This window comes from Rhinoderma darwinii, chromosome 1, assembly GCF_050947455.1.
Source record: "Rhinoderma darwinii isolate aRhiDar2 chromosome 1, aRhiDar2.hap1, whole genome shotgun sequence".
Taxonomy (NCBI): Eukaryota; Metazoa; Chordata; class Amphibia; order Anura; family Rhinodermatidae; genus Rhinoderma; species Rhinoderma darwinii.
The window spans coordinates 152,747,374-152,760,664 of record NC_134687.1 but is presented as its reverse complement, the minus strand read 5'-3'; positions in this window follow the sequence as shown (position 1 = coordinate 152,760,664).

The following is a 13,291-nucleotide window of genomic DNA, read 5'->3' as shown; positions in this document are numbered from 1 at the left end:
TCCAACAGTAAATACTTCAAGACTTCCCCTTTCCATATGTCTTCTTAGGGAATATAGACTCAATAGAGGTAGATCCCCCCGCATGGGACCCCTCTCTATTAGTCAGAGTAGAAAGCTGCTAACAAAGAGCAGCTCTTGGTGGACCAAGCTCATGCATGTATTACATGGATGGGCATTTTTTTTAATGCTTGGCATGTAGTACAGAATGAAAATGTCTGTCTGGCTGCAGCTTCCTCCAACCAGAACAACTGATCATCTGCAGTATCGGAAGCTGGACCTGTGGTTAACAGTTGCTTGCTGGGCCAATTTAATTCTGAAACGGAGTTACCTTCATGAGGCCACCCTTTAAGCAACTGACTTCACTAGGCTTTAATCGCTTCTTGACACTTCCCTGAACGAAGATGTAAATACATAAAAAAATTAAAGAACTATTAAATTAGGACATAACCTCGTTCCCAAAGATGATCATATTAGTATCCAATGCTAATAATAGTAAGTAGAGATGTAAATGTTTTGAATAAGCACTAGAAGCCTGTAGCATCCATGGCCGCGGGCCGTCGGGTTTACTCACCTCCCGACGCCCGCAGCCATGGATCAGTGAACGCTGGCTCACATCTCCTTCCTAGAAGACGCCAGCGCTCACTTCCGCTCCGGTCCTCTGTGTCCCATAGGGTGCGTGCGCACGCTCGTGCCCGGCGCACATGTGGAACAATCATCATTATCAACTACACATGATTCCTGGACTATAAGAAGGGCCCTGCCCTTCTGATCCTTGCCTGAGCGTTGTTCGTGTATCCCAAGTCTGTCTTGCAAATGATCTCTTACTGTTTTCCCGTTCGAGTTGTTACCCGTGCCCTATTACCCATATCCTGTATCCCGTGCTGTGTTCTCGTTTCTGTGCCTCTTAGTGTTGGAGTCATGTCCTACTGCACTTGCTGTTGTTTGCCACGTTCAGTGTCGTTTGGCACATCCAGTGTCTTCTGCTATGTCCAGTGTCTTCTGCCACATCCAGTTTCGTCTGCCACATCTAGTACTGTCCGCCATGTCTGGCGCAACCTACTGCACCTACCTCCATCCGTGCAGAAGCCACAGCCACTGTCTGGACTAGTTCAGGTACCCGTGTGTTACGAACTGCTATAGTTCTTTTGTATAGACTGTGACTAGGCCAGCTGCCTCTCCGTTACGGCGGAGCGGCCTAGTCGCTCCACATACCCTGTGAACCTGACACAGCCATTTTGCAGATTAGAAAAAGTAAGAGGGGAAAAGAGGAGATGAAAGAAAAATACCATACTCCCCTGGTCTCCTATAACGATGCGTCCCTGCCAGCCTCCTGAGATGACGTTGCTTTGTCCTATGTGACAGCTGCTGCGACACATCTCTGGCAGCCTCCTTTGATTACATTAGTTTGTCCCATGTGACCGCAGCAGCCAATCACAATGTTGGGGATAGGTTTAGGGGTTAAGATTAGTAGTTAGTTAGAATGGGAGATTCTGGTTTTGGTTAGTGGGTTAGAGGTAAGGGTTAGAGAGTTAGGGGAATTATAATTAGTGGGTTAGGGGGTTAGGCTTAGTGGTTCAGGGTTTGGAATTATGGTTAGGGGTTAGGGTTATTCGATTAGGGTTAGTGGGTTGGGGGTTAGAGTTAGTGAGTTAGGTTTAGCGGGTTAGGGTAAATTAGTCATGGTAAATGGGTTAGAGGATTAGGGCTGGGATTAGGGTTAGAGGGTTAGAGTTTTTAAGGGCGTTAGGGTTAGTAAATTAGGGTAAGGTTTAGTGGGTTTAGGTTAGGAGTAGGGTTAATGGATTAGGGTTATGGGGTTAGGGTTTGCGGTTAGGTTTAGTGGGTTAGACAAGGGGAGGTGTGTATGGTATTTATTTTATTTTAGGGGTGGAATCGCAAGTAGCACGATTGACCTGTCTGACTCGCTGGCGTCTTCTAGGACTGTATCCAACAGTCCTAGAAGATTTCAGCGAGTTAGACAGGGCAACCGTGGCACTTGCGATTAGTGGGGAATTTATTCGGGCTGAATCAAATTGGACAGCCAATGCAATAGAATCATCCCAGAAACTGAAAAAATTGTAATGTAAAGAAAACTTTAATTCACTTTTCAATTTTAAAGGAAAGAGGTTGTCAGCATTAAATAACAGTCTGTTCCCTTTTCCTAATCTCTCTCGTGCATATTTCTTTTATACTGTCAGATTTATGTAAAACTTGTGTCCAGATGCAAGTTAATTTTCACAGCACTGCAAGCGCATCTTCTGTTCGAGAAACTCCTTGTCTCCTTTTCCTGGTTTGGTGACAATCACATTAACCATTTCACTCCTAGGGACGTGTGTAATCTGTCATGAATTGTCATGCTTTTTGCGATTAGAGTATAAGGGCTACAGCTTAGATATTATATGGTATCATGTTAAAGCCCAGAATCTTAGCTTTTAAATTATTTTATTCGAATAGCTTTCACATACTAGCCGCAATATTTAGTGCGCAACATTCGTTTGAAGTCGGGGGGCAGCATGAAAAGTTTTACTTCCTGGTTTAATGTCACCGTAAGAAGCCATGGGATGGGAGAAGCTGCAAGTGCCAGCAGGAAATAAGATCACAGCCTTTTTCTGCCATCTCTCCCCTGTACAGCCTTCAGTGACCCTGGAGATAGGACGGGGGAAGTAATACAGTAATTTTTCTTCATGATATCAAACTCCCTTTAACATTGAGAGAGGATATGGGCTCTCTGATTCTCAAATTTAGGGGCTGTAGGGGTGAGAAGATCAGGCCATTTGTTGCCTGCGTGACTCAAATGTTTAGTGGCATCTGGATAGCAGAGATTCTTGGTCTATTCACATCTGGTGATTATGTGAAGATACAGGAATGTAGACACAGACATCGATGACATATATGAACTTTGCACATTCTGAACTTATATCTTTAGGAAGTGTGGTTTGGGCCAGACTTTTAGCCACAAATATAAATTTGTATGCATTTTTTACAAACTTGCATGAAGGTGTCCATAATTGTAAAGTGATGGATAGCATTTTGACAAAATGTCAAGTGTCTACCTTGAAAAAATATATGGGTATAAGTGTATAATATAATTTTTTTTAATTTTATAATTCAGGTTTTATTTGTGTTTGTCAACAGTGTGAAAATTGTCCCAGCAGCGAAAAGCCTTATAAAAAAACCCTACAGTGGTGGTCACCTCATCAGATAGATAGATTTATAGATAGATAGAAATAGAGATAGTTGATAATAGATAAAAAGATATGTATCAACTATTTACAAAAGTTGAAAGGTGAAACATTTCTTCATCCTACTACTTCAGAGGAATTTAAAATCAAACATTTTCTCACCTGTGAGAGTACATATATTATTTATATGCTGATCTGTCCCTGTAATTATATATGCATTTGGTGAAACTACACTAGATGTTAAAACCTGCTTTAATCAGCATAGACATACAATTCACAAAAAACAGATGGACCTACAGATTTCCAGGCATTTTACAGAGTTGAAACATACCGGAAGACAATTAAAGTGTAATGTTAGCGATTACCTCAAGGCGGTTGGAGTCTACCGGGAGAGAGTGTTCACGTAATCGCAACCCCAAATCTGCAACCACTCTGATCGACAGTGTCTAAGGCTACTCTGAGATGTTCACCAGAGCCGACCACAAGGTGGGATGGACTTTGCTGCTCAGAACCCAGGTTGTCTTAGCAGAGTGCAGGTGGAAAAGACAGGCATAAATACAACTCCACAGCTAATTGCCAGATGGACATGGAAAAGAGATAGGGTCAAGGCAAAGGAAGAACCGCCCAGAAGCTAGAGAAGCCGTCATAGCAACCTTAAGGAGCAGGTGTTTTCCTTAAATAAAGTCTATAATGTAATGTCTATAGCCGCGGTCTGTCGTTCTAACTTAACCCTTGATGATCGTGGCCATGGACGTCCTGCTGCCGTGTTGTGTCGTCCTCATGTGAGGGTATCGAGCCTGTCTCTCGGAGGGTGCGCGCACGCGCTCGTGCCCGCTCTTAAAGGGCCAGCGCGCACACCTGAAATCATCATCTACTCATGAACTCCTGGACTATAAGAGGGTCACCGCCCTTCTTATCCTCGCCAGAGCATTGTTCTTGTTTCCCTTAGTCTGTCTTGCAAATGGTCTCCTAAGGGTATGTGCACACACACTAATTACGTCCGTAATTGACGCACGTATTTCGGCCGCAAGTCCCGGACCGAACACAGTGCATCATACTTATGTACGACGCTAGGAGTCCCTGCCTTGCTGCAGGACAACTGTCCCGTAGTATAGTCATGTTTACAGTACGGGACAGTTGTCCTGCAGCGAGGCAGGGACTTCTAGCATCGTACATAAGTATGATGCTAGGAGCCCGGCTCCTTGCACTGTGTTCGGTCCGGGACTTGCGGCCGAAATACGTCCGTCAATTACGGACGTAATTAGTGTGTGTGCACATACCCTAAGTGTCTTCCAGCTTCCCAGTGTTTCCCGTTCCTGTATCCTGTTTCCCGTGCTATCTGTACCATTCTGGTCTACTGCCGTGCTGAGCTGTTGTCGTATTGTGCTGCATCTCCACGCCTGTTCTACTACTCCACACCTGATGTCTACCTGCTGCCTGGTCCCAGCCGAGCCTGCCATGCTACTGTCTACATTGCCTCAGGTACCCATTTCTGGACTATAGACACTATACCATACCTGTTTGGCCAGCTGCCATCCGGCTACGTGGTACGGCCCAGTGGGTCCACACCCCGCCTCGTGACAGTACGCTAAGGCCATGGACCCCGCTGGCCAATTTAAGGGCATGTCACCCTCCCAAGAAATGCAGGCAGACCTGCAGGATCTCTGAACAAGACAGGATCAACTTCTTGTAGCAGTGGACTCCATGGCGCAACAGCTAGGGCCACTAACTGCTTCCATTTCCTCTATGCAAGCTCCTCCGACCGACCCTCCTGCTACTCCTGGTGGTTCCGGTTTGGATTCCCGGTTCTCGCTGCCATTACCTTCTCGGATCCATGGAGACGCAAGTACGTGCAGGGGATTTCTGAACCAATACTATATCCATTTTTCTCTTCATGCCCGAGCATTTCCGTCGGACGCAACTGAGATCGCCTTCATAGTGTCCCTACTTGCTGGCAAGGCCCTGCCATGGGCAAACCCAATCTGGGAACGACAGGGACCCGAGACTCGAGACTTCCAGGGGTTCATGCGGTTGTTCCGTACTGTTTTTGAGGAGCCAGGACGTGTTTCGTCGGCAGCCACGGCTATCTTCAACCTTCACCAAGAGGACTCCTCCGTGGGCGAATACACCATCCAGTTCTGGACCCAGACGGGAGAGCTGTCCTGGAACATTGAAGCCTTGGTGGCATCCTTCTGGCATGGCCTGTCATCCAGAATTCTTTCTAAACTTGGCCTACAACCTGATTCGGATTTGTCAGGGTGACGAGTGGAAGACCGCATTTAATACCCGTGACAGGCACTATGAATACCTAGTTATGCCCTTCGGCCTGTGTAATGCCCCCGCTGTGTTTCAAGAATTTGTCAATGACATTTTTCATGATCTCCTCTATATCTGTGTTGTGGTGTATCTCGATGACATTTAGATTTTTTTCTCCAGATCCAGTAACTCATCAGAGTCATGTCCGCCAGGTGTTGCTTCGTTTAAGGGAGAATCATCTTTACGCAAAGCTGGAGAAGTGCATGTTTGAAAAAAGATCTCTTCTTTTCCTGGGCTACATCATCTCCGATCAGGGCCTCAAAATGGACCCTGATAAGGTAAATGCTGTCCTGAAGTGGCCACGCCCCCAAGGCTTAAGGGCCATACAACGCTTCCTGGGATTCGCCAACTTCTACCGGCTGTTCATCCCCAACTTCTCGTCATTGACAGCCCCCAACTCTTCCCTCACAAAGAAGGGTATGAATGCCAAAATGTGGACTCCGGAGGCTGAAGCCGCATTTGAGACCCTGAAAAAAGCCTTCACGTCAGCCTCTATACTGCACCACCCTGATGTGTCCCTACAGCTTTCTTTAGAGGTGGAGGCTTCCTCTGTTGGTGCAGGTGCACTGTTGTTCCAGAGGGGTTCTAAAGGCAAGACTGTGGCATGTGGCTACTATTCCAAACTGTTTTCTTCCGCAGAGCACAACTACTCGATTGGGAATCGGGAGTTGGCCCTGCAGGAGTGGAGACATCTACAGGAAGGCGCAGTCCACCCTATGCTGGTCTCCACGGATCACAAGAATCTGACCTATTTACAGATGGCTCAATGGTTGAATCCTCATCAAGCCAGGTGGTCGTTATTCTTTGCTCGATTCCGGTTCGAACTCCACTCCCGACCTGCCGACAAGAATGTGAGGGCAGATGCCTTGTCTAGGTCATTCGAAACAGAGGACACTGTGGAGTACCCACAGAATATTATTGATCCTTCCTGAATCTTCTCTGTGAGCCCTCTGCAGGTTAGAGACATTCCTCCAGGAAGAACTTTTGTACGTCTGACAGACAGAGGAAGAATCCTTCGCTGGCGTCACAGCTCCAAGCTGGCAGGTCACGCAGGGACTCATAAGACCCAAGACCTAATCGCCCGTCAGTTCTGGTGGCCCACGCTGCCCAAAGACGTCAGGGACTTTGTCTCTTCATGCACGGTATGCGCAGCTAATAAAGTTGCCCACTCCAGACCAGCTGGTCTTCTCCAACCACTGCCTGTGCCCGATGCCCCCTGGCAGCAAGTTGCAATTGACTTTGTCACGGATCTCCCTCTCTCTGCGGGTTGCAGTGTGATCTGGGTGGTGGTGGATCGATTCTCTAAAATGGCTCATTTTGTTCCCCTGACTGGACTGCCTTCTGCTGCTCAACTGGCTGACATCTTCATGCAACACATCTTCCGTCTGCACGGCTTGACCCCTGCGTATTGTTTCAGATTGAGGGGTCCAGTTCACTTCAACGTTTTGGAGAGCACTCTGCGATCTCCTTGGTGTAAAGTTGAACTTCTCTTCGGCCTATCATCCCCAGTCCAATGGGAAAGTCAAGAAGATTAACCAAATTATGGAGAACTATCAGCGGCACTTTGTTTCCAGACGATATGATGACTGGGTGCAGCTGCTTCCGTGGGCAGAATTCTCCTATAACAACCATGTCCCAGGTGCCTGCAGCTGACTCGACCTTCAGGGAGTTTCTACAAATATGGCAACAGACCCGATCTTCTATTCTGCTGGCAGCGGATCGCATGAAGAGAAAAGCAGATACTAGAAGACGGGATCCTCCTCAGTTTCTTCCAGGTACGAGAGTCTGGTTGTCCTCAAAGAATACCAGGCTGAGGGTGCTGTCCTGCAAATTTGCTCCCAGGTTCCTCGGACCCTTCGAGATCCTGCTACAAATTAACCCGGTGTCGTACAAGCTGCGGCTGCCTCCTACACTCAAGATCCCTAACTCCTTCCATGTATCCTTGCTGAAGCCCGTGGTCCTGAACCGCTTCTCTAGGACTCCTAGTTCCGCAGTGGCTCCTGGCAGTTCATCAGGGACTTTCGAGGTAAGGGAGATTCTAGCCACCAAGAGGGTGGGAGGAAGGACGTTTTATTTGGTGGATTGGAGAGGATTCGGCAAAGAAAAGAGGTCTTGGTAACCAGAGGAGAACATCGATGCCCTGTCCTCATAAGGAAGTTTCTCTCCCGTTCTGGTCCCAAGAAGAGGGGGCGTAAAAGGGGGATACTGTAACGTCTATGGCCGCGGTCTGTCGTTCTAACTTACCCCTTGATGACTGCAGCCATGGACGTCCTGCTGCTGAGCTGTGTCGTCCCCCTGTGAGGCGCCGGCACCCACTTCCGGGTATCGAGCTTGTCTCATCTACTTATGAATTCCTGGACTATAAGAGGGTCACCGCCCTTCTTATCCTCGCCTGAGCGTTGTTGTTGTTGTTTCCCTTAGTCTGTCTTGCAAATGGTCTCCGAAGTGTCTTCCAGCTTCCCAGTGTTTCCCATTCCTGTATCCTGTTTCCCATGCTATCTGTACCATCCTGGTCTACTGCCGTGCTGAGCTGTTGTGCTGCATCTCCACGCCTGTTCTACTACTCAATGCCTGACGTCTACCTGTTGCCTGGTCCCAGCTGAGCCTGCCATGCTACTGTCTACATTGCCTCAGGTACCCTTTTCTGGACTATAGACTCTATACCTTACCTGTTTGGCCAGCTGCCATCCCGCTGCGCGGTACAGCCCAGTGGGTCCACACCCCGCCTCATGACATACAGGATTATTGGCCATGTCCCCCCCCCCCCCTTACACAGAGGCGACAGGACTAGGATGCTTAAAAGAAAAGAGCTAGAATGGATATATTGGCTTAACACATTAAGGCCTAATGTACTTTGCAAATAATAAACGTTTTGGGAAAAAAAATCACACTGTAGTTATCAGCATCATAGCGCCTGTTAGATTAGTTAGGAGACAGATCATTTATAAATTAGTGACATATCCTCTTTAAAGGGGTTTCCCATGAGAGACATTTATGACATATACCCTGGGACTCGCACCTATCTCTAGAACGGGGCCCCCTAAAACCCGTTCTACCTTTGTCTGTTCTCTCTGCCTCCCAGCCACTTGGTTATATGGTTGGGAGTTATTAGTTTCCGTAACTACCATAGCAGTGAATGGCAGTTATAGAAGCAGCATAGAATGCGAGCTAAACTGTTTCCGTAACTACCATTCAGTTTTATGGGACTTACGAAAGCAGCGTATCTCAGCGAAATACGCTGTTTTCGTAACTCCCGACCATGTAACGTTTTTTTATGGTCGAATTCAGCCGCAACACAGCAGCAGAATGGGGTTTAGGGGGCCCCGTTCTAGAGATAGAGATAGATGTGGGACCCAGAGGTTGGACCTGCATCTATCTGACATCTATGACATATCCTGTGGATATGTCATAAATGTCTCTCGTGGGAAAACCCTTTTAACCCGTTGGCACATAATAACATACATGCACGGCACAGAATGCAGCCATTAGCACATTCCGCCATGCATGTACGTGAAGGAGATCGTACAGGCACACAAGCTCCCGTTGCAACGGCTAGGATTGGAGAAATCTTCAATACCGGCCATTTAACACCTTAAATGCCGCGGTCAATAGCGACCACGACTGTTTGAAAGAGGGATGGACCCCCGTCTGTCACCGATCGGCGGCCTGCAACTGCAATCACCGACGGGTTGCCCAGGCCTGCGCTGGCTGTATGCCTATTAGGGCGTGCCAGAGGCATGGCCTAATAGATTGCCTGACAGTTTTACACTGACAGGCAGTAATGCTTTGGTATACTAAGTATACCAAAGCACTATATAAGCGATTAGACGATCGCATGGTAAAGTCCCCTAGTGGGACTAATAAAAAAAAAAATAAAATAGTTAAATAAAGTTTATTAAAAAAAAAAAAAAAAAGATTACAGTAAAAATTTTAATAAAACCATTTTATTTACTAGAAGCAAAAAACAGTCATATAAGGTATCGCCACGATCTTACCAGCTCGAGTAAGAAAGTTAACTCATTAATTAAACTTTTGGGTGAACGCGGTACAAAAGACACACAAAAACAACGGCGAAAATTATTTTTTCTTCCATATCCCCACTAATAAATGTAATAAAAGTTAATCAATAAGTCCCATGTACCCCAAAATGATACCAATGAAAACATGGGTGAACGCGGTACAAAAAAACACACAAAAACAACGGCAAAAATTATTTTTTCTTCCATATCCCCACTAATAAATTTAATAAAAGTTAATCAATAAGTCCCATGTACCCCAAAATGATACCAATGAAAACAACATCTCGTCCCACAAAAGACATGTCCTCATATGGCGACATCAATAAAAAGTTACGGCTCTTGAAAAGCGGCGATACAAAAACAAATAATTTTTGTTTAAAAGTGTTTTCATTGTGTAAAAGTAATAAAACATTAAAAAAAACTATACATATTTGATATAGCCGTAATCTTACTGACCCATAGAATAATGTTAACATGTTATTTACACCACATAGAAAACGGCATAAATTTGAAACGCGAAAAACAATGCTGGAATACCTGGGTTTTTTTTTCAATTCCTTCCCTAAAAAAAAATGAATAAAAGATAAACAATATAATATATACACCCAAAAATTGTGCAATGGAAAGAAACAACTCGTCCCCAAAAAACAAGTCCTCATATGGCTATATCGACCTAAAAATAAAAAAGTTATGACTCTTGGAAGGCAGAGAGAAAAAACTAAAAGGAATGCTTGGTCCTTAAGGTCGAAATAGACCTGGTCCTTATTGGTTAAGTAACATGGTGATGACTGTTTCAACAGTTCTACTGCACATGTATGGCTTTTTTTTAGCCAGAAGTCTGGTCTTGCCCTTAAGCAATATGGCTCTATGCCGTTTTAGCCCCACCCACTTCCTGTTTCTGTGTTTGGCTTGGTGTTTCCTGATACATGTGTCCTAGCCTATTCCACTGATTGCCACATTCGCAGCTGCGCTACAGGGATGCCAAGTACATGGCAGTGAATTTGTATTGGGGGATATAAATCCTATTATGTGATTATATTATGCACATGTGCACTTTGTCACTTTATTAAGCTTTTTCACTAAAAGTATTTATGTTACTATGAAAGAAGTTTGCATGTATTTATTAATGTCATTTTGCACAGAGCACTTTATATTACTATGGAATATGTTTTATATACTGTTTTATATTTAATTGGTTATGTATTGATTGATGGCATGATTGTTTCTCTATATATACTCACCATTTACACCATAAACTTGCATGAGAAAGGTTCCAGATTAGGAACCGAAATGTAGTGTATGGACATATTGACATAGGGCTCTAGCCAGACTTCTGCGGCGGGCACCCTAGAGTTTGTTACTTTTATCTACAGTTGTCCCTCAAGTAACAATGGCCTCAGGTTACAATATTTTCAACATACAATGGTCTTTCCTGGGCCATTGTAACTTGAAACCACATTCAACATACAATGCCACAAAAAGTCTGGATCTCGGGTGCGTGTAATCGGCTGAAAGATCCAGCCAATCAGCATGGGCATTTTGCTGTTAAAACACCTGTTGTAATGCAGTGCATGTCCTGATTGGCTGTCTAGTAGCGACTCTCTACAGTACAGTACTACATGTCCTGTACTATTTACCTGCGCCAGAATGAGTTGCTCCTTTGTACATAAGGTGAGGGCGGCTCCATGTTATATTTCTGGTATACTGTGTACTGCACAGGCTCCTGAAGAAACTCCTGTCCTTTTCACAGAAATTGATTTACACCCTCCAGAAGCTACAGTACTTTTGACTTTTATAGGTGAGAATTTGCTTTGTCTGTATTAGTTATCTGCTTAATCTTGTTATTTTCTCATCTGTGGTTGACATTTTGGGGGTTTTGGAACGAATTCCTAGTTTTCCATAGAGTTATGGTCTCAAGTTACAATATTTTCAACTTACAATCGTCACCCCAGAACCAATTAATATTGTAACTTGAGGGACCACTGTACATGTTTTGTTTGTATTTTTGTGCTTATTTGTCTTCATTCCACCTTTTTTATCGTTTTAGGTGGACATTTTGGGGGCTTGGGAAACCAATTACCAGTTTTCCATAGGGTTATGGTTTCAACATACAATAGTTGTCCCGGAACCAATTAATATTGTATGCTGAGGGACCACTGTATACTGTATATTTGTACACTGTGCTGCTTTGGACTTTCGATAGATAGATATGAGATTAAATACATGTAGGTTATATAAGAGTAATAGAAGAATAATTTGCTTTTGAATTAGCACATGGATAAAAATCTTCGGTGCGGATTGCACACTAAAAATTCACTACAAATTACAATATAACTCATGTGAATGGGGTTTACCTTTTTTTGAAGGATGGAATAGCATAGTAGACTCTGCTATTCCATCCTGAGAGATCCCGCAAAAAAAACGTATACCGCTCCTGCCAACACTATATGGACAGTAATGTCAGGAGCTTCCTAATGCCAGAGTCTCCAGGCAGAGCATCACAATCACTCTGCCCTTAAACTTTGGCGCTGGGGAAGCTCCTGATATCACTGTCCATACATGGACATCAGGAACAGCCCTGGAGTCCCTGGGCAGAGCTCTAGTAGAAGCTCTGCCCGGGGTCTCCAGCCCTGGGAAAGCCATTTATTGACAGTGACTTAAGTTGTTTACCCAGGGCCATATCCCTGGCGACGTATCCCACTGTATGCCAGTGGGATACGTTTTGACTGAATTGAACAAAATCCGGGGCATTTACTGGTCATGTGCCTGACCCATGGTTTCGTTCACTGTAGTTGACATCAGTACGAAAATCAGTTAACGCATATAATGTACAAATGTGAGCGCATCACTTTCTGTTGCCCAACCCTCGGTAATGGAGGGGGGCCGAGACTCCTTGTCTGTATGGGGCCCAGAAATTCCTGATGGCGGCCCTGTGTGTGTGGGTGGGGTTATCTAATCATCTTGCTGACAGCAGAGGGCTCTGTGAGGGTAATAATCCCTCCAGAGAGTCCTCAGTGGCTACCATACTGAAAGTGGGGGGGGTCAGAGCATCTGACTGACTGCAGTTGGCATTATGGGGGGTGCTCCCATAATGCCCACTGCAGTCAGTCAGATATTGCAGTATATTAGCCACTGAGGGCTCTATTGGGGGGATTATTACCCCCACAGAGCCCTCAGCAGTCAGTCTCTTTCAGATGCTCAGCCCCCCCCACCCCATCTGCAGTATGATCCCCACCACAGAGCCCTTAGTAGCCCTTAGTAGCTATTATACTGTTGAGGGAGGGGGCCAGAGCACCTGACTGACTACTGAGAGCTCTAGGAGGGGATAACTCCCCCCACAGATCTATCAGAGTCAGACCCACCTTGCAGTTTAATTTCCCCCATAGCACCCTCAGTAGTAATTATACTGCAAGGGGGAGGGGTGTCTGACTGCTTCAACTGTAACTAAAGTTTTAAAAAACTGTTGACATGTCACACTGACATGTCAGAAATTTTGATCGGTGGGGATCCCCACTGATCGCTAAAATGAAGAGTCAGAAGTGCTCGGGTGAGCATTGTGCCGCTTTGTTTCTGATCGACTTTTCTCGGCTGAGTGTACGAGCTCAGCGCTCACCCAAGCACTTCTGCCTCTTCGTTTTAGCGATCAGTGGGGGTCTCGGCGCTCGGAAATTCCTTTAACCCCTTCCCGACATCCTCCGTATATATACGGTGCTGTCGGGCAGGGCTTCCCACAAAGCATAGTACCATTACGTTGCGGTGATAGTGCGGGTTCAG